Here is a 26,869-nt window from a genome sequence, read left to right as displayed (position 1 = left end):
TTCTTTAATATATGTTCAATACTCAGTATGCACATCTTCGGGATATCGCAATCGTTCATGTCAACTTATGAACTTTTAATCTAGTAAACTTCAAGTTTACCATGATATGTGTTTTTGCTTTAGTAAATTTCAGATTTATTATTATATAAATAAATTTATGATTTACTACTTCAGAAGTAGATTTCAAAATAACTTATCTCAGCTATTCTGCCTCTTTCGGAGGTGAGTTGTCATACCATCACAATCAAGTACACGTTTATATTAATAAGATTCACTAAATATTATCACATTCACCCCAGGGAATAGATCTGTGCTTATAATAATCAAAATTCTCATTCCCCAAGAATGGAATATAATCGTGTTTTAAGCCTATCAAATTATGATAGCTTATATATCTTATAACCTCTTTCATCATATTGCTACTTCAGGAGCAAATTAAGGCATACATATGATGTAGAGAATTTTTTCCTAGCATATCTTATAATCATAATAAGTGTGAAAATATTATCACTTTTGATGATTATTATCATATTGTTTCTACACGCTTATATCCGTACATTCAATCACTTATCTTCTTTCAACAATGAAGCAAGTTGTCAACTTTTAGATTTATGTTACCATATTCACTTCATGGAATAGAGCATATTAATGGGATATGTTTCATGACCTTTTATTAAATACCCATTATTTTGCCTTAGCCATCATAATATCATTAATATGGTGTATTGAGATTCAAAATCAACATCTTATCCATATAAAGGCGTCTTAGGCATGAATCGATGGGAGTTGAACCCAAAATATTATCATCCCTTTTTATAATATTATTCTTGAGGAATAAATTTAAAACATAAATGGTTTCAAATCAATTATTTTTCCTCAAATCTAATAATAATTATATTAGTAGTAGCAAAAGAAAGATAACACAAAGAATTACTAACCTTGAAATCTTTCAGATTTATAATCTCACCTTATTTGGCTGAATCTTGTGCTGATAACGTGTTATAAAATAAGAAAGAATAACTGATAACGTGTTATAAAACAAGAAAGAATAAAGAAGAAGAGTAGAGAGAATAGAGAGAGTAATTTTTATTTCTCTTGATGGATTTCTTGAGGTGTTTATTACAATGAATGAAACCTTCTATTTATAGGAAAAATTTACTCCTAGTCTAAGTAAAAAACAGATGCTTCAAATCCTAATAGATATCAAAGTAGATCTTGATAGACATTCACTATATGTAAATGCATTTATAACATGTTGATCTTTTTTGCTCTACTTGGTAACCACCGACTAAAATAGGAGTTTAAATTAATTTTAATTTGTACTCTCTCTATTCATTTTTAGTTGTCATATATATTAAAAATAATTGTCAAGGTATCAGATTAAGATAGAATTATGTTTTTCTTTCAATTTTGCCCTTCACATTAATTATTAATCAAGAAGTAGAAAGCACATTATTATAGACAACTATTAAAAAATAGGGGATATATTAGGCAAACAACGCAAAAATAAAATGGATGAATTACAAGAAGTCTATAAATCAGGAAATCGTCCCCAAGGGAGAAATTAACCAAATTGTTTGAAACAAAAAGAGTAAGGAAAAAGTATCATTTACCATAAACCTAAAGAAAAAAAAAATATTCCTTCCCTTTCAATAGAGGTGGAGCCAGAATTTCAAGTAAGGGGATTCAATATTCAAAGAAAACTAAGTCGAAGAGGGTTCAACACCTACTATAATCATATAAAAATAATTTTAATTATATATAAATAGTATATTTTTTCGTCGAAGGGGGTTCAGACGACCCCCCTAAAGAGGGCTAGCTCCGCCTCTACCTATCAACTAATCTAATTAATACACTTTATTTATTAGTTTGTCCTGAAAAAAAAATGAAATCCTTTTATATTTAGAAATAATTTATAATCAAATAGAAATCATATGAGGTCTCTTTTAATAAAATTATAATAATTATAAAAAATATTTTAGAAACCTCACGAGGTCTCTTTCTAGAATATTCGAAAAATAACCTAGTGACCTCGTGAGGTTGCTTTTAAGCGATCTCATGAGGTCTCTTACAAAAAGCGACTTATGTTTTAGAGACCATCAATTGAGGTCGTTGTTGAAATTTTTTTTTCAGGATATGAGGTCTCTTTCTTAAGTTTTATTTTACAACTTTTTTAGTAGTATATAACGATGGTTTTATTTAGGAAAAATTATAAAAAGTAGCATACTTAAGACTATAATTACAATTAATAGCAACACTTTGGTAAAATTACAGTTTATAGCAAGAGTAGCATTATTTTATTCATTAACTAGGCAAGTGCATTTTTTACTCTCACTAATTTACATTTTCCTATTTTCACTCCAGTATCTTTTACCGCTTTTTTTTATCTTATTTTTTTATTTTATTTCATTTTTATTTTTTAATTTTCACTTTATTTTCTCTCTTCTATTTCTCTTTTTTTTTTCCTTTTTCTTTTTTTCTTTTTTTTTTCCTTTTCATATTTGAAAATAATTTTCTCCATGATCTTCAAGATTTCAAAATAAAACATCATTACTGTCTTTCACTCTCTTATATCTCTACCTTTTTTTTGTTAGTTTTTTTTTAATCTTATTTTTTATTTTGATTTCTTTTTGTTTTTCATTTTTTTCTTTCCACTTTATTTTTTGTCTTCTATTTCTCTCTTTTTTTTCATTTTCATTTTCTGTATTTTTCCTTTCTCATATCTTTTTTTTTCTTTTTCTATATTCGTTTTCTTCTTCTTTTTTCTATTTTATTTTGTTTCTTTATTTTCTTTTATTTCACACTTCGATTTCTTTTTCTTCCTTTTTTTTCTTTTTCACTTCTCTTTTTTTCATTTTTTTTCTTTTTGTTTTTTTTCGTTTTTTAACTCTTTTATCTCTAACTTTTATTTTGAAAAGAAAAATATGTATATCACATACATATATTCAAAAAAACATACAAAATACATAGTCATACAGATCTAGATATGTATTTACAATACAAAACATACATAAAATATCTATCACATTCATATTAAACAGTAACAAACATAACTATACTATATATCTTCATATGTATTTGCGAAATAGAAAGGTGACTTATATAAAATAAGAATATACATATAGGTCAAATATGTTGTTTGTAAATACATATGCAGAGCTATATGTAGTTTATACGGTGTTGAATTTATCTTTGAACTGTATATACTATGTCATTTTAGAGGGTAACATATGTACTTATTGTAATTCTTTTACTGTTTAAGATATGTATCATGTATTTTTTTTATTACCTATACGTATATGTATATAATTGTCATTTTTGTTATAGAGATTTTGTAATGCCCTAATTTTCTGAATCGAAATGTTACACGGTGACCATGACCCTAAAGGACCACAAGCTAACCCATGACTTAGATTTGTACCTGAGCACTGAATAACCATACTGTAAAATATGTGAAAACATAATACTGTAAGGCCATAAGATTCAAATCTGAATAAATATCTGATAAAATAATATCTGAAAATGGTATAACAATACCAACATAAATCTGAAATAATTGTCTGATATGCAATAGTCTGAAAATCTCTAAACTGAACTGAATAAGGAGTTGAGGGAACATGTTCCCAACTAACTCCATCTACTGAAATAGTGATATGAATAATAACATAATTATCCTCGAAGGATGAGGAGTCACTGTTAATTACTGATGCTGGCTGACTCTGAAATTGTTAAGAGAACTCTGGATCCCGTGCGTCCAAACCTATGGTATAAGACACCATAGCACGAGAAAAGTATGCGTCAGTACTTTGAATGTACTAGTATGCAAGTGAAGTAGGCTGAATGCATGGGGTTCATATGTACGAACAATACTGACTAACATGAACGTGAGAATACATGCATGAATACATAATAACTGTAATTGAAACGGTACTAGTACTGGATACTGAATTTTGTGTACTGATTTACTGACATCTGAGTTTACTGAATAAAGAGGAACTGATGTCATATTACTGATAAAGAAAATGACTGTTTCTGATAGTTCTGATTATGAAGAACTGATCTGATTGACCGTATATAACAGTCCTGAAATGGAGTTTGTGATAACATGACTACTGAGTATGAATACTAATGACATGTATTTACTGATAATATATCATGACTGATAACTGAATTTTGATAACTGATATATCTGATAACATGAGTTCTGATAACTGATAGCATGAATGACTGTATCTGACAGTCCTGAATCTGATGGAACTAGATGAGTTCCATACTGTATCTGACAGTCCTGATATCCTGAAGAACTATCTGAGTTCTTTTACTGAGACTGATACTGAAACTATGGGAAGTAGTTATTTAACCGACATACCCCAAATACACTATAATAGCTAAGTTGGGGTCTAATCTCTACCCTGATTGGAAGGGTGTCAATACCGCGCCACTAGTAATGACAAGCTATGAGTGACCCTCATCTGGCAAGTACTCTAATGAGAACGATGGGAACCCTTATCTGACAGGTTAATCCACCTCATCTACCCTCAACTAACAGGTATTGATGTCTCAATCTATGCTGGCTACATAGTTTTGGAACATAAGGATTACTTCTAAGAATCACACCCTCTACTGGCAGGTGAGTTCCCATCCTTGGGTTCGCTTGGTGCTGAATCCTACTCCTAACTGAATGACACTGAACTGATTATACTGAACTGATTTCCTAGTTCATACTAGAATTAACTGAATTGTTACTGATTGTTCTGTTTAACTGAACTGAATATGGACTGAGTTTATTGAGTTCCAATGACTAGCGGAACACTACTGAATTTTGTTAACTGACTAAATGCTACTAAGTTCTGTTAGTTGACTGAGTTTACTGATGTCTGAACTGAATACTGAACTAAACTGTACTGATACTGAGATTTACTGAATTCCATAGACTGACAGAATATTACTGAGATTACGTAGATTACTGAGTACTGAGTAAAAAGGAACTGATACTGCCTTTACATGAGTTTTCCTGAGTCATGATACTGACTGAAGTCTACTGAACATGGCTTGACTGAGAGTATCGTGAAAACATGACATAGCTCTAGGCACCCAGCAATATTTTTCGGGTACAAGTACCCCCAGGACTCGATGGAAAGAAACTGACACATCATGAAAATTCTTGATCATAGGACTAAAGTCCGCAATTCATAATACCATAAGTTGGGGATTTCATGAAAGCACTTGATAATCATAATCTTGTACATGAATAGGAATGTATCCTAACATATCATAATTTCACAATTTTAATTTCACTTGCATGACATGAACTCGTATACATGCTAACATAATGTAGTTTCATTACTTAACTTTCATGAACCATTTGTCAAACACTTGCAAGACATAGCATCAACATGGAAATCATTTAGATCATGTATTATTAACATGAATTCATTATTTAGATCACCAATGGATCACAAGGCACAATTCATTCACTTGAACATTTTCACAGACACATGAAAGCCATGATTTTATACTTAGGCATATATAACATGCTCCCAATTCATGACCATAACCACCAATTCACATCTCAAGGTTTTCAACATATGATGGTCATGATTCAACACACATGGGAAACATGGATATTTCATTCACCAATTAACATATATCAATATTATGGGTATAACATCCAACTTACAAATCTCAAGAACTCAACATAAATTTCATATGAATAATACCACAAATAAATTAGTTTTCATGATTCTTGAAATAACTCATGAAATTAAAACTCAATTTAACATCAACAACATGATTATAAACATCGCACAATAAAATATTCATGATACATAACTTAAAACTTGATTCTTGAGCTCCATGGATGAAAAGAATCCATGAATGAACACTATGAATACCTTAGATTGCTTATCCGTGAAAGTTAACAATGAAATTGGCTTGAATCATGAAACCCCCAATTGAACCCTTACTTGTTCTTGATAAATTTTGAGAGAAATCAAGCATATGTTGCTAAATTATGCTGAATCTCGTGTTTGTGTATATATATAGAGAGGTGGGAAATACTAAAATACCCCTGGAGAAAGAGAGAAAGACGCAGCTGTCCTCTGTTATTTTCAGGATGATAGACTGAAGTAAATTGATCATAATATTTTACTCCAATGTTCAAATTGGATGAAACCAATTTCATTGGAAAGAAGACTCACAGAGCTTTCATTTGATATATAGAATATCACCCAGTTCATTATATTCAAGAAGTTATGATTGTTTGAAGTTGACCCTGAAATGCTGAAAATTTATGGACCATGCTATAGAGCATGCGACGCATGCAAATCGCATGGTGCTTCTGTTTTGAAATCTAAAAATGCCCTAAACAGTTTTTAAAAATTCCAAAACTAACTCGAGATGTACTCTTGACTTCCCCGATCACAACGCAACTTGAAAATCTAAAAACGGAGGTCGGAAAGGTCGTCAAATAAATCCCCAAAATTTGGAGGTATAAGATGAAACTAAGTGTTTCTAACACTTAACAAAATTCTTCTAAGTGTTGGATTTCCTTATCAAGCCTTAAGGATCTGAATTGACTTAGGATTTTTACGGGGTCTTACAGATTTTGTGTCCTATATGTTTATATATACATGTGAGTCAGATATGTATTTCTGTAAATACATATGCAAATATATATGTATGTTTTTTTTACAGTAAATACATATGCAGATCTATATGTCTATTTATTTTGTATATTTTTTGAATATGTATATATGATATAGATATTTGTCTTTTAAAAATAAAAGATAGAGATAGAATAGTAAAAAAAAAAAAAAAGAAGAAAATAAAAATTCGAGAAAAAAAGAAGTGAAAAAGAAAACAAAAGAAGAAAGAGAAATAGAAACTAGAAATAAAAGTTTAAAAATAAAAGCGAAAAAAAAATTAAGAAGAAGAAGAAGAAGAAGAAGAAAACGGAAAAAATATGAGAAAAGGAAAAAAAACGAAAAAATATATATATAAAAATGAAAAAGGAAAAAAAAAAAGAGAAGTAGAAGAGAAAATAAAGTGGAAAGAAAAAAATGAAAAATATAAAGAATTTAAAATTTAAAGAAAAAAGATAAAAAGATTAAAAAAACTAACAAGAAAAAATAGTTAGAGACATAAGAGAATGATATTTTGAAATTTGGAAGATCATGGAAATAATAATTTTCATATTTGAGTTTGATTTGAAAAAGGAATTTACTAATTTAAATAAGAATAATTTATGAAAATTTAATTAGATAGAATAATTATTCCTTATTTAACTCAACTAATTTGAGTAAAAAAAGGGCAGTAAATCTTGTTGCATATGTATTTGTATAGCAACAGTTTACTTAAATACAAAATACAATTTGCTATTTTTCATAATTATTAAACTGTTGCTATAAAAGTTACAATTAAGGCTCTATAGATGCTATTTCTCAAATTTTCCTTTTATTTATATGTTATATTTTACCCCAAGAGCAATAGAAAAGTTTCCTGATGAGATCATTATTTTTACTTAAATGAGTCTCCTACTCAATGCGGATCTTAATTGAGTTTATGTATATCAAAATTTAATAAAATTAAGTCAAAAATCAATCCTTATCTACATATCTCTCTTGTTAAATTTTTACTATACTAGGACCAAGATAACAAAACTGTTCAAAAAGAAGTGAGCAATATCCTAGTTGGCAGAGTAAGTTAGAGTCAGTTAAGAAGTTGTTAGAATTGCTGAGCTGTCACTAAGCTACAACACTAGTAGTAATAGTGGTAGTTAGTTAGATTAGATTAGAAGCCAATGTTGATATGTATGTGTATGTATTTATGTATGTATATATATATATATATATATATATATATATATATATTGCTAATCATAAGCTCCATTAATGGAGCATTCTTAACATGGTATCAGAGCATTGGCAATTTGAGCTTTGCTAGAGGGCTCGCAATTGAAGACACTGAAGCTATTAAGTTTCTTTGATTGAGCATCTCAAAGTTGTGTTCGAGATCCTAAATTCAGCAAGCTTTCAGAGCTATTTGATCTCATCATCTATGGCTATCACTGGAGGTGTTACTACTTCAGCTGAGGGAATCAGTGGAGCTCAAATTGAGCAAGTTGATGCCAATCACCCTTTGTACATCCATCCATCTGAGACTCAAGGATTTGTACTTGTTTCTACTCAACTGTTAAGGTATGAAGTTTACTCTTTGTGGAGCAAAGCGATGTGTATTGTTCTACTTGGTAAGAACAAGTTAGGGTTACTATTGGGCACTTGTAGAAAAGACATGTATCCTACCAATTTGTATAATCTGCGGGATAGGTGTAATTCCATTGTCTTAGCGTGGATAATGAATACTGTGTCCAAAGACCTGATAAGTACTGTGATTTATGGATTTAATGCTCATAAAGTGTGGATAGATCTTAGAGAAAGGATTGACAAAGTACATGCATCTAGGGCATTCTATCTACACAAAGAGATAATTACTTTAACTCAGGGTACTTCTTATGTGTCCTCTTATTTCTCAAAACTAAGAGAGTTATGGGATGAATTAGAGGCTCTTGTACCCCCACTTGCATGTCTATGCCCTAAATCCAAGGAATATACTACTCACTTCCAATTACAAAAGTTGTGGCAGTTTTTAATATGGCTCAATGAGTCATATGCTTATGCTAAGAGTCAAATTTCGATGATTGTTCCTTTGACTAACATTAATCAAGCTTACACAATGATACTCAATGTAGCAAGTCAGAGCTTGATTGAGGTAGGAAGCCACTTATATGTACCAACTGCAGGTGATCTGACTGCATTAATCCGCAATAGACTGAGCTCTAAATTTTATCAGAATGGCAATTCTAGCACCAATTATAGTGGATCTTACTCTGGCTCTATTAGTGGACATGGTGGTGGTAATAATAGCTATAATATTTCTAATACGTCAAGGAGGTTATAAAGAAGATTTTAGATCAAAACATCTCTATGAGCAAAGAGCAGCCTATGGAAGATGTCATTTGTATTGTGACTATTGTCACTTCAAGGGGCATACTAAGGAGACTTGTTACAAGCTTCATGGATACCTACTGATCTCAAGAAGAAGAAAGGGCTAACCCATAATCATTCTAGTCATGTCACAGTTCAGGGCTCTCAATTTACTGATTTTGTGGATCCTAATAACTCTACTTATAGCTCTTTTATTGGATTGCCTCCAAATGTACCTTTCTTTACTAATGAGCAGTACAATCAGATTATCAGGATGCTCAATAAGGGGAAAGAAAGTAACACTTCTACAAATATTGCTACTGTTGGCTCAACTAGTTCCTCTGCAGGTATTTTCACTACTTTTATGTCTGATACTCATAGATGCAACTAGATAGTAGATACAATAGCATCTAAACACATGGTAAACAACTTACCTTTGCTTACTCAGTTTAAGAAAATGATAGGAGTTGATAAAACTCTAGTAAATCTACCTAATGGAAGCCAAGTACCTATTAGTCATGAAGAAAAATCTTTAGCTTTCAGTGAAAAAAAAGTGGGACATGTATTGTTTCTTTCAGACTTCAAATATAATATTCTATCAGTGTCCCAACTAACCAAAGAACGAAAGTGCACTGTCTTGTCCTTTCCTAATTTTTGCATTTTTTGAGACATCTTTAGTGAGAAGGTCCTGGGGATTGGTAATGAAGAAAAAGGGTTGTACCTACTAAGGGCTGAGCATTTTACTGGAGCTGAGGCTTCTCATCCAGTATCTGTGCATAGCATACATGCAATCCATCCTGACCAGCCTCATAGTTACTTAGTTGTCAATAGGTTGTCTGGCATATGCAATGTTATTGATTTCACTTTATGGCATAAGAGGTTGGGTTATGCCCCCATGTCAGTACTCAAGAAAGTAGTTAGTATTTCCACTTTTAGTATTTCAGATCATATGTGTTCAGTGTGTCCACCTGCTAAAAAAATAAGGTTCTCTTTTCCTACTAGCAATGTCGTGTCTGCTGGTGTATTTGATATTGTTCATAGTGATGTGTGGGGTCCCTATAGAGTTCCTACTCATGATAATAAAAGATATTTCATGACTCTCGTGGATGATTTCTATAAATTTACCTGGATTTTCTTGATGCATTCTAAAGTTGATTCTATTGTAATCTTAAGAGACTTTATTCTTATGATAAAGACTTAATTTGGTGTTCCTATCAAATGCTTTAGAACTAACAATGGCACCGAGATATTTAACACTCAAGTGCATGATTTATTCCAAAGGAATAGTATTGTTCATCAAAAGTCTTGTATATATACTCCTCAACAGAATGGAGTAGTTGAAAGAAAGAACAGGACCATTCTTGATATGTCTAGAGCCTTGAGATTTCAAGGCTTCATACCACTCATATTCTGGGTAGAATGTGTATCTGTTGTAGTCTATGTTTTGAATAGATTACCTTCTGTTGTGCTTAAGTATAAATCTCCATTTGAGCAACTATATGATAGACCACTTACTATATTGCATCTCAGAGTCCTTGGTTTACTATGTTATGCTACTACTATGCACAGAACTGATAAATTTTCTCCTAACGCATACCTTGCAGTGCATTTAGGATACTCTTCTATACAAAAGGTTATATTCTCTATGATCTTACTACTAAACATCTGTTTGTTAGTAGAGATGTTATGTTTTAAGAATCAACTTTTTCTTTCAAAGACTTACAGTTTAGCCCTCAACCTCTTTTCCCAGTGTTATAGTTCACAGAAGATAGTAGTCCTTCTGATCAGTCAGCTGTTGTTCCTAGTTCTTCTCCTCCCTCTCCTGATCTCTTATCACCATCTCCTCATCCTCTTCCTATGGTCAGGAAATCATCTAGAACTTTTGATACAAGTACAATCGTGATTGTAGACCAATTGGGTGGTTTACCAACCAATGGAACAAGCTTTGAAGTGTAGAGAACAAGTCCCAACACTCCAAAGCCATCCAATATGTACACTCCAAGGCCTCCCCTTTGTCTTGGCTCATTAAGGGCATTCTAATCATTTTGTATTAAGTTGAAACCTGGGCTATAAATAGAACATATTAGGTCATTTTGTCATAACTTTGATGATTTTTGAGAACTCTAGAGAGAAAGAGTCTTGCAAGGTGGATTCCTTGTAAACAAGTATGGATGTCACTTGTGTTGGTGCTAATTTTGAAGCGTTGATTGCTTGGGGATCCCTTTTCCTTGAGGTCACGTAAGAGATAAGTTTATGTTGTGTCTGGTATTAAAGGCCCAAGAGTGGATTAAGCTCTTGGGTTGTTAATATTATACCATCCATTTGTATATCTTCCTATATTTGTCTTGTTGTAATCTTGTAACCAATTCTATGTTGTTATTGTGAAGCCGTGTATGTGTTGTTGTTCTTCACATTGTTATTGTTCATTTTTCTCTTCATAAATTGTTGTTAACATTAGTTTGGATTGTTGTTTTGGTGCTAAAGACACCACTAATTCTTGTATTCTTGTTGTTGGTAGCGAATCCAAAAGTGGTCTCCATCTTGGTCCTCAGATCCTTAAGATTGTGGATTGATTTGGTGTATGTTTTGTGTCTTCCTTGTCGATCTTGTATCAACTTCCAAGCATCCCATTTGGCTTGGAAATTATATTGTTCCCTCTAAGTTTACCTGCCAGTATCCCATTTCTCATTTGTCTCCTATAAAGGTCTTACTCCGTTTATATGTAGTCTTTAGCTACTTATTCAGCTATTACTGAGACCATATCCTACAAAGATGCATGACATGATCCTCTCTGGATCTCTGTAAAGCATGAAGAGATTAATGCTCTTGAAGATAATAAGACATAGTCTATTATAGCTTTGCCTGCTGGGAAGGTTCCTATTAGGTGTAAGTGGATTTATAAGGTGAAGTATAAGTCAGATGGTCAGGTTGAAAGATATAAGGTCAAGCTGGTTGCAAAGGGGTATAGCCTAAGGGAAGGTCTAGACTTTACTGAGACTTTTTCTTCAGTAGCCAAGATGGTTACCATGCGATTAGTAGTTGCTCTAGTTACTTCCTGTAAATGGTTTTTGTTCCAAATGGATGTTCACAATGCATTCTTGCAAGGTGATCTGCTTGAAGATGTGTATATGCAAATTCCTGGAGGCTTTTGCTAAACCAGTTGATCTTGCCACCCAGGGGGGAATCAGATGGTTTGCAAGCTTCACAAGTCCTTAGCAAGAAGTACAAAGACTGATTGGAAGATTGTTGTACTTAACTATGACAAGACCTGATATTGCTTTTTGTGGTGCAAGTACTAGGTCAGTGTATGCACTCACCTAAGCAATCACATATGGAGGCTGCACTTAGAGTAGTTAGATATATAAAAGGTACAACATGACTTGGCTTGTTTATGCCTAGCAGTAATTGCTCGATCTAATCTAGTGGCATTTTGTGAATCTGACTGTTCATGTGTGGAGACTAGAAAATCAGTCACTGGTTATATTGTTAAGTTTGGAGATACAGTAATTTCTTGGAAATCCAAGAAACAAAGCACAGTTTTCAAGAGCTCGACAGAAGCAGAATTTAGAAGTATGGCAACCACAGTTGCAGAAATTGTGTGGCTAAAAGGATTGTTTAATGAGTTAGGAGTCAATCTAAAGCTACCTGTAAAACTATTTTGTGATGGTAAATCATCTATACAAATTGTTGCTCATCCAATTTTTCATGAAAGAACCAAGCACTTTGATATGGATTGTCATTTTGTGAGGGAGAAAATTCAAGGACTGATACAAATTCAACATATAAGTACCAAAGATCTAACAAAAGGGCTATGTAAACCACAACATGACATTTTGATGGGCAAGCTGAGCTTGAAGAATGTGTTTCAACCCTCAGCTTGAGGGGGAGTGTTGGAAAAGAAGTGAGCAATATCCTAGCTGGCAGAGTAAGTTAGAGTCAGTTAAAAGTTGTTAAAATTGCTGAGCTGTCACTAAGCTGCAGCATTAGTAGTATTAGTGGTAGTTAGTTAGCTTAGATTAGAAGCTAATGTTGATATGTATATATAGAGGCAGTTAGCAGTAAGATTAGTTTTGAGATTGTACAGTTCTCACTCTTCAATTGAATGAAACAGTAACTTCACTGTCTCTCTTACTCTTCTCTTTCTTTCTCTCTAGATTGCTAATCATAAGCTCCATTAATGGAGCATTCTTAACAAAAACTCACATACATATAATACCCCCTTAATTAATCAACAACTTGACTTCATAGATCCATATAAAACTCTTAATAATTCAATGGAATTAATAATCAATTCCAATTGAATGGCAAAATACAGGGACCTCCTGGAGTTTTTCTCCCCATACACAATCCATTATCTAGTATGCCCCAATAACACTTATGTTGATCTAAATTACATAATCAAAAAGCTTAAAGTCACCAAAATCTTTTCCTCTCAAAAGGCAATGTGCGTGTGCTCTTTCTGCAGTTCCATTAACAATAAACATTTTATAACTTTCATCAATTGAACTGACAAAAGATGAGAAAAAACTAAGTAGGACGAAAAGGACCAAGAAGTGAGATAATTTGGAAGCCATCATGTGTGTGTGTGTTAATGATTCATATATTATTTTTTTATACAATAATTTATAAGTGTATGTGGTATTATTCATGATTCATATATTTATTTTTTTGTCATCTCTTGTGTGAATGATTACTGACTTAAGATTGAATTGTAACTAATTTTAGTTAATAGAAACTAATAGAAATGTGACACCAAATTTGACCAAAGATTACCCACTCCGTCCTCTATTAGTCGGCAATTTTTTCTTCTTACATTAATGTTAAGAAATCAGAAATAAAAAGTAATTTTATTTAGTAAGATGGACAATGAATATAAGACAACTATTTTAAATAAAATAATCAACTAATATGGGATGGAAAAAATAATAAATTAGTCATTTCACATTTGTATCAATTCATAGTCAATTTGGACTTTGCGTTAAATTGGGTGGCTCAGAGAAAATTAAATTAACTCCCCTATAGAAAGGCAAAATTTTAAAGAGGGCAACCAATGTTAGATTGACCTAAGATAGCAGATTGTGGATTACATGTATTAGGGCAGAAGGTTGGTATAGGTAGTCTTGTTATCAGTCATATTAGTAGTTGTAGTATTGCTTTCGTAGTTTTTTTTTTTCTGTTATTATTTATCGTCGCTTGTATTTTGACTATCTAATTATTTTCTTGTAGTTATTGTGTTGATATTATCCATTGTTTTATTACTATGTGATATGAGGTAGAGGTAAGATACTCTACCCTCCTCATACCTTATTTTGTGAGATTATACTACATATGTTATTATTGTTTGAGATTTTGAATCTAAGAAAATACATAATTAGCTCTAGATTCACCCTAAGAAGATACATTTTGTTCTTTTTTTTCCATTATATAGAAGAGGTGATTTCGACCACCTCTTATGCAATTACCAAAAAAATTTTTTACTTCCACTTAATTATATACCATACCCCAATATATAATAATTTCATTATTTCATCATAATGATTTAAATATTTAACATATTCTATTAATTTATATTAATTAACTATAACTACATACTGAAAGTAATTTTTTTTTATTTAATTAGCTATCATGTTCAAAATTAATTTGTTACCATAAATCATAATAATTAATAATTTAAAATATTTAAAAGACATATATAAATTTTATTGACTCTCATTATTTTAGCAATGCCACATAAATTGTGATAAAAGAAAAAACACTACAAATCATAATAATTAACAACTTAAAATATTTAAAAGATATATAAAAATTTTAGTTGACTATCAAAATTGTATCGAAGCCACATAAATTGGGACACAAGAAGTAAATATATTATTTGATAATTACGTAAAAATTATAAATCACAATAATTAACAAGTTAAAATACTTTTTTAAAAATAGATAAAAGTTCTATTCAACTCTCAAAATTTTATCGATGCAACAGAATTCATGACAAAATAAAAAATTATCTTAATTAATTGCAACTGAATATTTAAAGTAAATCAATTTTATTATTTTAATTGACTTTATATAGAAAAATAATCTTTTTATTTATTTATTTTAGTAAATTTAAATTTTAAAATTATTTTTTTTATATAGAAATACTAATATTTAAAGTTAACTTTAAATTATTAAAATACAAAATTAATAAATTTAATTTAATAAAATAAATTTCAAATGAATATTTTCTTAGAATTTGTGTTCGGTCAATATGTATCAAGTTAAAAAGAAATAAAGAAAAATATATAGTAAAATTTTATTATTGTGAAAATAAATATAATGCACTATCCAATAATATTTAATAATATCATATTTTGCATATGCAAATATAGCATCCCGTATTTAATTAATATACTATTCCGGTGAATTATCGATGATTATTATTGGATATCATAAAATTATATTAATTTTTATAGTAATAGCATAATCAATCGCTCTTAATTAATTATTATGAGTCATCTAGGTATTAAGAAAACAAATAATATTTAATGAAAAATAAAATAGACATAAAATGAGAAATTAAGTCTTAATGTTTTAAATTAAATTTTCATTTTTAGAATGATGATTTTACTGTATCACTCCTTATTATAAGTCATTCATGTATTAAAAAAATAAGAATAACAAAATGATATGTCAACATAAAATATTTGATTGACTATCAAAATTATATTAGTGCCACATAAATTGGAACAGGACAGAAGAAGATATATATATTATTTGAAAATAAAATAAAAAGTACTGTAAATAACAATAATTAACAAAAAAAATTAAAAAATTGACTGATTTCTGCTTCAACTGCTTCAATCGTGATTTTAATATACAGTGTTGTTTAAAGAGGGTAAAATGGCATAATGAGATTTAAAGAGGATAAAATGTATGTAGTAAAGTGTGAGAAGAATAAAGCATAAGTAAATTTTATTACTATATTTTAAGGAAATTAAAGAAAATAAGTATAAAGATTATTTGCAAAAGATTTTTACAAACTAATTTAAATATAAATAAAGTAAATTTAGGTACAAAAAACGTGTATCTATCACAAATTTGCTACCAAACACTTCACACTTTCTTAATATTAACAAATTTTCTATCAAATATGTGTAGCCATCATTCTCAACTTTTTGCAGGTCCTCAATATTAATTAACATTTCTCTGTTTTAAAAATAAAATAAAGAAAAGAAAATCTCAACTCTTGCTTCTCTATTAAAAAACAACACTCTTTTTCTGTGTTAAAAATAATAATTAAACAAAACAATAGTGAATCTAAGGTGTGTATTCTCCTTATCGGGTAATTTTACATGATTCTTAATCTTTACGATATTGAAAATTAATAATCTGCTGGGTATTTGATTTAATCTATTTCATCAAATTTACGCCTCTTCTTTCTTTATATTTCTGATCGCAAAATTCAACAAAAAGGTTAAAAAAAGGTTTCAATTGTGATCCCCTCAGTTCAATCATACTAATGAAAATATTCTACTGCTCAAACTTTCTACTCCAAGATAAATCCTAAAACTTAAAAATTGCAATCCACATGTTCTACTGTTGGGTCCGTGCTGACACGGAATTTGGACTTCTAGTGTAAATATACATAATTAGTTTCCGATACAGTTTTTACGATTTTGAATCTGTCGAGATACATAATTACCTCCAGATACATCCAACGAAGATACATAATTAATTAGTTGAAATTTCTATAATTAGTTTGTAAGGGTGAAAATTTGTGTAAATATGGTAAGTTAAGATTTATGTTTGTGTTATTTTTCCTTAAATATTTACAAACCCTTGTTATTTCTGCATCAAGCCTGTCAAACGGGTCGGGTTGACTCGGCTCAACCTGGCCCGAACCGGCCCACTTAAGAAAACCGGCCTGGTTTGACCTGGTTCGGTGTAACACCCTAATTTTTTGAACCGAAATACTACACGGTGCTCATAACTCCGAAGGAACACAAGCTAACCTATGACTGATATCTGTACCTGTATACTGCATAATATATCATAAAATGCGGAAACATGAACATGAAAGGCCATAAGGTTCGAACTGAATAAATATCTGATAACAAAATGTCTGAAAAGGGTATAACAATACCAAAACAAGTCATAAATACTGAAAATAATGAGATCTGAATATCTAATCTGACATCTAGTCTGAAAGCCTCTAACTGAACTGAATAAGGAGTTAAAGGAACATGTCTCCAACTAACTCTATCTAGCAACTAAATAGTAAATGTAGCAATAATCATATCGTCCTCGAATGAGAAGGAATCACTGCAAACTCTGAACACTGGAATGCTACTGCTGATCTGGAGCTCGTGTCTCTGAACCTATGGTGTAACATAAGAGAAAGCACCATAGCGCAAATGCGTCAGTACGTCTGAATGTACTGAGTATACGAGTGAGGTAGGCTAAATGCAAAGGATTATATGCATGAACAATGCTAACTAATATGAACGTGAGAATACATACATGCATAAACAACTATAACTGAACTCGTGATGATGTTGACTACTGAGTCTGAATGCTGACGATATGACTTTACTGTTACTGAGGTACTGAATAGATTATTGACTAATTCTAACAGTTCAAATTATGAAGAACTGGTTTGAATGACTGTGTCTAATAGTTCTAAAACTGAATACTGGTAACGTGAGCTATGACAACTGATATAACTGTAATGATCAGACTAATCGATATAACCGATACTGAGCGACTATATCTGACAGTCTAAATTCTAATGGAACTATCTGAGTTCCGTTCTACTTGGAGTAACTAAATCTGAGATCAGTCCTATCTAGCGGGTGATCATGAGTATTCTGATAATAAGGATGATTTGACTTAGTCTGAGATCAGTCCTATCTAGCGGGTGATCTTTATATCTAATAATTCTGATACTGATTAATCATAGTTGAGATCAGTCCTAGCTAATGGGTGATCTTGAAGTCTATTTACAATGATAAGCATTAACTGTATCTAACAGTACTAAATCTGTACTACTAAGCTGAGTTGACTGTGTCTGAAAGCCCTGATTCTGTAACTGAAACTGTGGGATGTGTTTATCTAACCAACATACCCTAAGCTAAGCTGACTAGGGTCCAATCTCTGCCCTGACTGGAAAGGTGTCAGTACCGCGCCACCAGTAAAGACATCTGCTGTGGAGTCAGTCCTAATCTAGCGGGTGACTCCTGGGATCAGTCCTATACATATAAATGTGCTAACGGGTGACCCCTGAGTTGTCAGTCCTATCTAACGGGTGACATCTCGTACCTACGCTGGCTATGTAGTTCTGGAACTTAGGAATTACTTCTAGGGATCTCAGTCCTATTCTAGTGGGTGAGTCCCAATTCCTAGGCTCACTCGGTGCTGAATCCTACTCCCATCTGAAATACACTAAACTGAATAACAGAGATGAACTGAATAACTGAACTGAATTGATATTAGTGGTATTGTTTAGTGGAGTTAAATTGAGTTTACTGAATTTCGATGACTAACAAAATGTACTGAGTTCTGAGGACTGATTGAGAGTACTGAAGTTATTGAGATTGATTGTGAATACTGAAGTTACAGACTGAGTATTGAGATTACTGAACTACTGAGACTACTGAGATTTCTGAGTTTTCCTGAGTCATATTACTGATTGAATTCTATAGATCATGGCTTAACTGAGAGTATCGTGATAACATGACATAGCTCCAGGCACACAACTATATTTCCTAGGTACGAATATCCCCAGGACTCGATGGAAGGAAACTGACACACATGACTGACTTGAGTACGTGACCAACATCAACAACCCATAATATCATAACTTGGGGAATTCTATAAAGTGCATGGATATCATACATTTTGTACATAAGTAGGATTTGCAAGTAAGCATGGCATAATCTCATAAGACTAGTTCATGAACATCCCAACAACATTTACAAGACACAATATCAACATGAAAATCATTGGAATATGGGGGCATATCATGAATCCTTCACTTAGTCACAATTTAGCTATAATGCATGATTTCTAGTCTCTTAGGTATTTTATCAAACACCTTACATGCACAACTTAGGCATAGGTGTAAATCATACAACTACTCATCATAAATAATCAAACTTACATGTTTCAACTCATATGATGTCATAGATTTATAATAACACATAAAGATTCTATCTTGGCATCATTCAACACATAAACATGATCAACAATCCATTCATAACATGAAAACCATAATATATAGTTTTAGAAAAGGGTTCTTGAACTTCATGGACGAAAGGAGTTCATGAATGAACACACACATACCTTAGAAAGGAAACCTTGATGATTTTCTGGAGAGTTCTTGGATTGGGAAACTTAATTCTTGATTATCTTGAAAAAAGGCTTGAATCTTGCTTTTGAGAGATAAGTTTGATGGAAACCCTAATCTTGTGGTTGAGAGTATAAGAGAGGGTTTTTGAGATGCTTAACTGAAGATGGTGCGGATGTTGGTAGGCCAACACAAACTAGAATGGACCTAGCAACCGGTCAGGTAATGAAGAAGTATAATAAATTGAGGGATCGGGAAGAAATAGCTAAAATGGTAACCATGGGTTGTTTACCTTTTAATTTTCCTTCTTCTGATGCCTTTATTCATTATATTCAAGCAATTTATAAACCTATGTTTAATGGTATTCCTAGAAGTACTTGTCGGGCCGATATTTTTAGACTTCATTCACAATATTATTTTTATTTATCAACATTGTTAAAAAATATTCAATGTAGAATGTCCCTAACTTCTGATCTTTGTCATGCTGTAAATAAAAATAATTATTTAACCGTTACTTGTCACTGGATAGATAGTAATTTTGTTATCCAAAAACGTATTCTTGATTTTTTATATGATGAAGATCGTAAATATACTGGAGATTTTATTGCTGATTCGATTGCTAAGGTTGCTGAATTTTATGGTATCGAAAATAAAATTTTATGTATTGCTTTTGATAATACTTCTAACAACAAGACTGCTATAACAAAGTTAAAATCTAAGCTATCTCCGACGTTACCTGAATTTTTTCATGTTAAGTGTGCTTGTCATATATATAATTTAATTGTAAGAGACGGTCTTGAGTTTTTTTAGTTTTATATTGAAAAAATTCGGCTTGCCGTTGGTTTTATTCAAGGAAATAATCGAAGATCAAGAATTAGGGACTTTAAACTTAAATGTGAACAAAATGGACTTGCACCGGTATTGATGCCTAAAGAATGTGATACTAGATGGAATGCTACATATGATTTTTGTAAGAACTTGTAATAATATAGAGTTTCTATTACACTACCTTTTAACCAACATTGTGGTTCTTTTGCTGATTCTGCTGATTGCATGCTACATGATTCTGATTGGGCTATAGTTAATGATCTTGTTAAGTTTTTGCAAAAATTTTATATAGCTACGGTTGAATTTTTCGGTGCTTATTATCCTACTGTTTGTAATATTTTGGCATATATAACCGATATTTCTACTTTGCTCAAAGAATATAAAAATAAAGAAGGTTACAAAGAAGCCGTTGGTGTCATGTTTGCTAAATTTAAAAAATATTTTTTTTCTGATTCCCCCTATTTATTTGGTTGGTGCTATACTAAATCCATGTATGAAATATACTACTATGTGCAACTTTAGTACTCTTATTTATTCTAACTTAGAGATAAATACTAACAATGATTTTGAACAAGTACAACCTGATTTGTGGACGGCTATGGGTGATGCGAACGCTTTCATAGATAAATTATATAACCACGATGTTGATTTAGTTGATTTAGTTGTACCAACAAATATCACTCGAACTATCGCTCCTCATCTTCCCGAGGAGCCATCATCTTCTAAAACGCCAGCATATAGTGTTTGTTCTGATTTCTTTTATGATTTACCTTATTGGAACAGTATTGAGGATGGAGCTTACACATCAACTTATCGGGAAGAGCTTAAGTATTATCTTCAGTCGCCGCTAGAGGATCGCAGACGATGGATCAACACGTTGGATTGGTGGAGGAGTAATGAAACACAATATCCTGTGCTTTCAAGATTAGCTAGAGATATCCTGAATGTTCCAATGTCAACCGTTGCATCGGAGAGCGTTTTTAGTCAGGGACGACAACAGCTTGGAGACAATCGACATTCATTGGGAAGCAATGCAATGAATGTTCTACTTTGTCTTAGAGATTGGATTAGAGCCGAACGAAGAAATCAAGGAATGAAACCGGAGCCGAACGACGAGCAGAGACTTGAAGAAATTATGACTTCACGGGAAAACTCACAGGAATCAAGTCCAATGCATGATTTTGCCCCCGTTGACTTTGACTATCCTATGCAAGTTCCCGTTAATATTAACATGCATGAGTTGAAAAAAATGATGCAAAATTTATAGATTTTTCATCCATGTAAATTATAAATTTTGGATCATTTTGCAATCAATAAAATTCAACACTCATTCATTCTTTAGTCCTTACTTTGTAATTTATTCCATTTAATGATTTAAATTGAATTTTTACTTTAAATTAAATACTTAGTTTTAATATATTACTAATTTACTATAAAATATTATTAATTTATTATATTAAGAAGCATATATTTTATTTAAAGAAGTACATATATTTTATATGTGTACATATATATTGAATGGTACATATATGTGTGTATATCTTCTATAGACGTATATATTTAACGTATACATGTGTATATGTTTTATAGATTACTTATATAATTATATATATAGTGTCTGTGTATATTGTAGTATATTTTATTTAAAGTAGTATGTATATATTGAATGATACGTATATATGTGTGTATATCTTCTATAGACGTATATATTTAAAGTATACATATGTATATGTTTTATAAATTAGTATATAACTATATATTTAGTGTGTGTGTATATTGTAGTATATATATTGTAGTATATTTTATTTAAAGTAATATGTATATATTGAATGATACATATATATATATATATATATATGTGTGTGTGTGTGTGTGTGTGTGTATATCTTCTATAGACGTATATATTTAACGTATACATGTGTATATATTTCATAAATTAGTATATAACTATATATATAGTGTGTGTATATATTTTAGTATATTTTATTTAAAGTAGTTTGTATATATTGAATGGTACGTATATATGCATGTATATCTTCTATAGACGTTTATATTTAACGTATACATGTGTATATATATATTATAAATTAGTATATAACTATATATTTACTGTGTGTATATATTGTAGTATATATATTGTAGTATATTTTATTTAAAGTAGTATGTATATGTTGAATGGTACGTATATATGTGTGTATATCTTCTATAGATGTATATATTTAACATATACATGTGTATATGTTTTATAAATTAGTATATAACTATATAGTGTGTGTGTGTATATTGTAGTATATATATTGTAGTATATTTTATTTAAAGTAGTACGTATATATTGAATGGTACGTATATATATGTTTATATCTTCTATAGACGTATATATTTAACGTATAAATATGTATATGTTTTATAAATTAGTATATAACTATATATTTAGTGTGTGTATAGATTGTAATATATATATTGTAGTATATTTTATTTAAAGTAGTACGTACATATTGAATGGTACGTATATGTGTGTATATCTTCTATAGACGTATATATTTAACATATACATGTGTATATGTTTTATAAATTCGTATATAACTGTATATTTAGTGTGCATGTATATTGTAGTATATATATATATATATATATATATATATTGTAGTATATTTTATTTAAAGTAGTACGTATATATTGAATGGTGTGTTTATATGTGTGTATATCTTCTATAGACGTATATATTTAGCGTATACATCTGTATATATTTTATAAATTAGTATATAGCTATCTATAGTGTGTGTGTATATATTGTAGTATATATATATTGTAGTATATGTTTTATTTATAGTAGTATATATTTAACTATTGTATAGTCGTATACACGATTACATGTGTAATTGTGTATATGTATCATGTGTATATATTTTCTAAATTCTACTATAGTATTTACTATATATATAGTGTATATATATTGTTTAACGTATTTAAAATGTATATAGGTGGGTATATATAGTGTATATTGGAGGAAAAACATTTTTTTTGACCGATTTTAATCGGATTTAGGTGGGTTGGACCGGATTGGGTTAAATGGGCCGGTTCAGAGTTGTTTTTTAAAATTTTACTATTGGTTCGGAACCGAACCGTCCCGTTTAACCGGGCCCGAATCCGGTCCGACCCACAACTAGGTTAAATTTTACGGGCCGATTCCGAGTTGACCCGGCCCGACCCACTTAACACCCTTACTCTGCATATGCTACTAGGTTTGAAGGAGAGCCTTGGAGACATTAGTAAAAATTATTTTCATGTAACCTAAGTTTAAGTTGTGGAAACAAATTTTTTAGAAATATAAGACCCTTCCTCGAATTCTATGTATAGCCGGGGTTTTAATACATCAAACTGCCCTTTATCATTATTGGGTTTCTCAAAACACAACTTCATTGACGACACAATCGTAATGAGAATGCTTATAAATAATTTTTTGAAGAAGAATCTTTTACTTCTTCATATGTCTGATATATATCATCACACTTATTTGATTAAGTCTAAAACTTATAAAATTCAAAATATGAATCTGTTATGTATAAATTCATGGATTTGCATTTGTAATTTGAGAATATTGCAGTAATAACATTCATATTCATAGATATAGAATAAAATAGTCATCCCTTTGCTATTAAATGTCTTGAATATATACACTTATTGCTCAATCTAAAACTTTATATTCTAAAATTATTAAATTTAAATTTTTAGTCTGCATCTATCATCTCAAAGCATCATTTGTGAGCCATAAGATAATACTTGATTCATCAAAATCATGACAAGTCTTCAATTTTGACTTTTTTCGTAAAGCGGACTTATCTCTACCACCGTGGAATAAAGCATGTATATACAACAATAATATATCTAGTATAATTTCACAAGCAAAATCTAAAAAAGATGGTATATACGTAGAAGGATTTACCTCAACTTTTTGAAGGTGAAGATGTTGTTTTCAATATGCTCTCAGCACAAGTAAAACATTGGAAAAAAGTAAGTGAAATAAAGAAAACTTGAAGAACAAGTTATATTTATCGCCAACAAGAAAACACAACCCTCCATCTTGTATTTCCCAATGGCAATTGCTAACACCATCACAAGTAGATCTATCTCTATCATGGTTAAAAATCTCAAAATTACCATGTTGTTTAGGACCTTCTAATGCCATGTTACAAAAGACATGATTGTCACCTTTAACAACTATTGGAATATCAAGAACATATTGATCACTTGGTTTCATTGGATGATCACCAAGACCTTGTCCTCTTAAAGTGCATTGTACATTCACTTTTGATGAAGCCCAATTAACAACTGTTAATTTGTAATCAAACAAGATTAGTGAATTACACATGTTGAGAATAAACCAATTAATAAACAAAGGAAAAAGATTTGTGACATTGGGGAAGCCATGGTTACGTTGTTTTTAATTGTGTGTATGTGTGTTTTTTTGTGTTGATGTGACTTCTATTTATAATAAATATTTGTGTAGATCTTTTGTTCGCGATTTGGTAATATTGACTAACATAGGAGTTTACTTAATTTTACTTCATACTCCCTCTATTTATTTTTAGTTGTCACATATATATACTAAAAATACTCATTCCAAAAATAGTTTTCAAAGTATTAGATCAAGAGAGAATTATTCTAGTTTTCATTTTTGCCCTTCACATTAATTATTAGTCAAGAGCACATAAATAGACAGATATTAAGAAATAAGGGATACATTAGCTAAACTACACTTCAAATTAATTTTTTCTTAAAATTATGTAAAACTTTATTATGACAACTAAAAAGGAACACAATAAATGTAAAATAGTGGAAGTATATAAGTCAGGAAATCGTGCCCAAGGAGAAATTAACCAAATTGTTTGAAACAAAAAGAATAAGGAAATAACACTTACTACAGACCTAAAACGAAAAAAATATTCCTTCCCTGTCAACTAATGTAATTAATACACTTTCATTATTAGTTTGTTTTAAAAATATGAAATCTTTTTATATTTGGTAAAAGGATTTATGGTTTTGAGCCATTAAATAATTAATTGAATTTATTATCTAAAATATTCGAAACTCTAATAAATTCTCAAAAAAAATTCGGAACCACATAAAAATACATTAAATATGTATATTGACTAAAATACACATTCCAGACATGCATATTGAAAATACTACAACATTAACCCGCGGTCTCCTCGATCAAAAATTGACCACAATCGGACTTATTTTATTAAACCTCAATAATTCAATGACTTATTAAATTACTTCTAAACACCTCGAGGATTGATGCTATCCGCCCCCGTTAGTCATAATTCACGTATACAAACTGCGGGGAGCGCTAAAATAGAGAAGATGAGAAAATTTTACAAATGACTGGGAGGGTCGTTACATTAGATACTAATTAAACAACCATTCATCCCCGAACGGGCAAACTCAAGAAAAGAAGGGAAAACAATGAATTACCTGAATCTGCAAAAAGGTGTGGATACTTGCTACACATGTCTGATTCGGTCTCCCAAGTAGCTCCTCAATAGGACGATTATTCCACTAGACCTTTACAGACGCAATCTACTTAGTCCTCAACTTACAAACATCTCTATCAAGAATAGAGACAGGTTCTTCTTCATAAAAGAGGTTTTCATTTAATAAGACCGAATCCCAACGAAATATGTAGTTACCATCACCATGAAACTTCTTTAACATAGATACATGAAACACAGGGTGAACTTCTGACAAACTCGAAAGCAATGCCAATATGTAGGCCACCGGCCCTACACACTGAAAAATCTCAAATGATTCAATATATCTAGGACTGAGCTGTCATGATCCGAGCCGAGGCCCTGGCCGCGATGGGCATCTCGAACCATCAAGGTTCGAGATACCTTTGAACTCCTCAACCCACTAGTGATATTGTCCGCTCTAGGCCTAGGCTCTTACGACTTTAAAACGTGTCACTGGGGAGTTAGGCTTGCTTACTTATATACCCAACATCCCTTCTGTGTTTTGCCGATGTGGGACTCCATATCCTAAGTTGGGGTGTTACATACACCCCCCTTTATGGGCTCAGCGTTATCGTTGAGGTTTGCCCCACCGAATGGGATAGAATACTTCGAACAATGAGCCTCAACTAGAATAGTAGGAATCAAATCATCAACACGGGGTACATAAACTCGCTCACTAATCCGCAACACGACATCACCATCAAGAATGGCCTCTTTGGCCTCACCTTGAAAAACCTTATCACTAATCTTGCTCAACTTAGCATTCTTAAATTGTTTAGCCTTAATTTGATCAAGAAATGTGGACCTTGCCTCAATACTGGCTAGAATTCCTCCTCTCTTAATCACCTAAAGTCGAATAAATTTGTTAGCTAGAGTCTCAATCTCTCTGGCCAACGGACGCCTGCTAGCATTCAAATAAGCCAAACTATCCATACTTGCTGACTTCCTACTCAATGCATCAGTGGCCACATTAGCCTTCCCGGGATGGTAGAGAATGGTGACATCATAATCTTTAAGAAACTCCATCCATCTACGCTCTATCAAATTCAAATCCCTCCACGTGAACACACACTGTAAACTATGGTAATCAATGAACACTTCACAATGAGCCCCATACAAGTAATGCCTCCATATCTTAAGAGCAAAATATGAGAGTGGTATAAAATTTTTGGAGTGACATTTAATTAATTTATAAATTATTTAGAGGGATAAATAAC

Source organism: Capsicum annuum, chromosome 3 (assembly GCF_002878395.1).
Source record: "Capsicum annuum cultivar UCD-10X-F1 chromosome 3, UCD10Xv1.1, whole genome shotgun sequence".
Lineage (NCBI taxonomy): Eukaryota > Viridiplantae > Streptophyta > Magnoliopsida > Solanales > Solanaceae > Capsicum > Capsicum annuum.
This window is presented reverse-complemented; position numbering follows the sequence as displayed.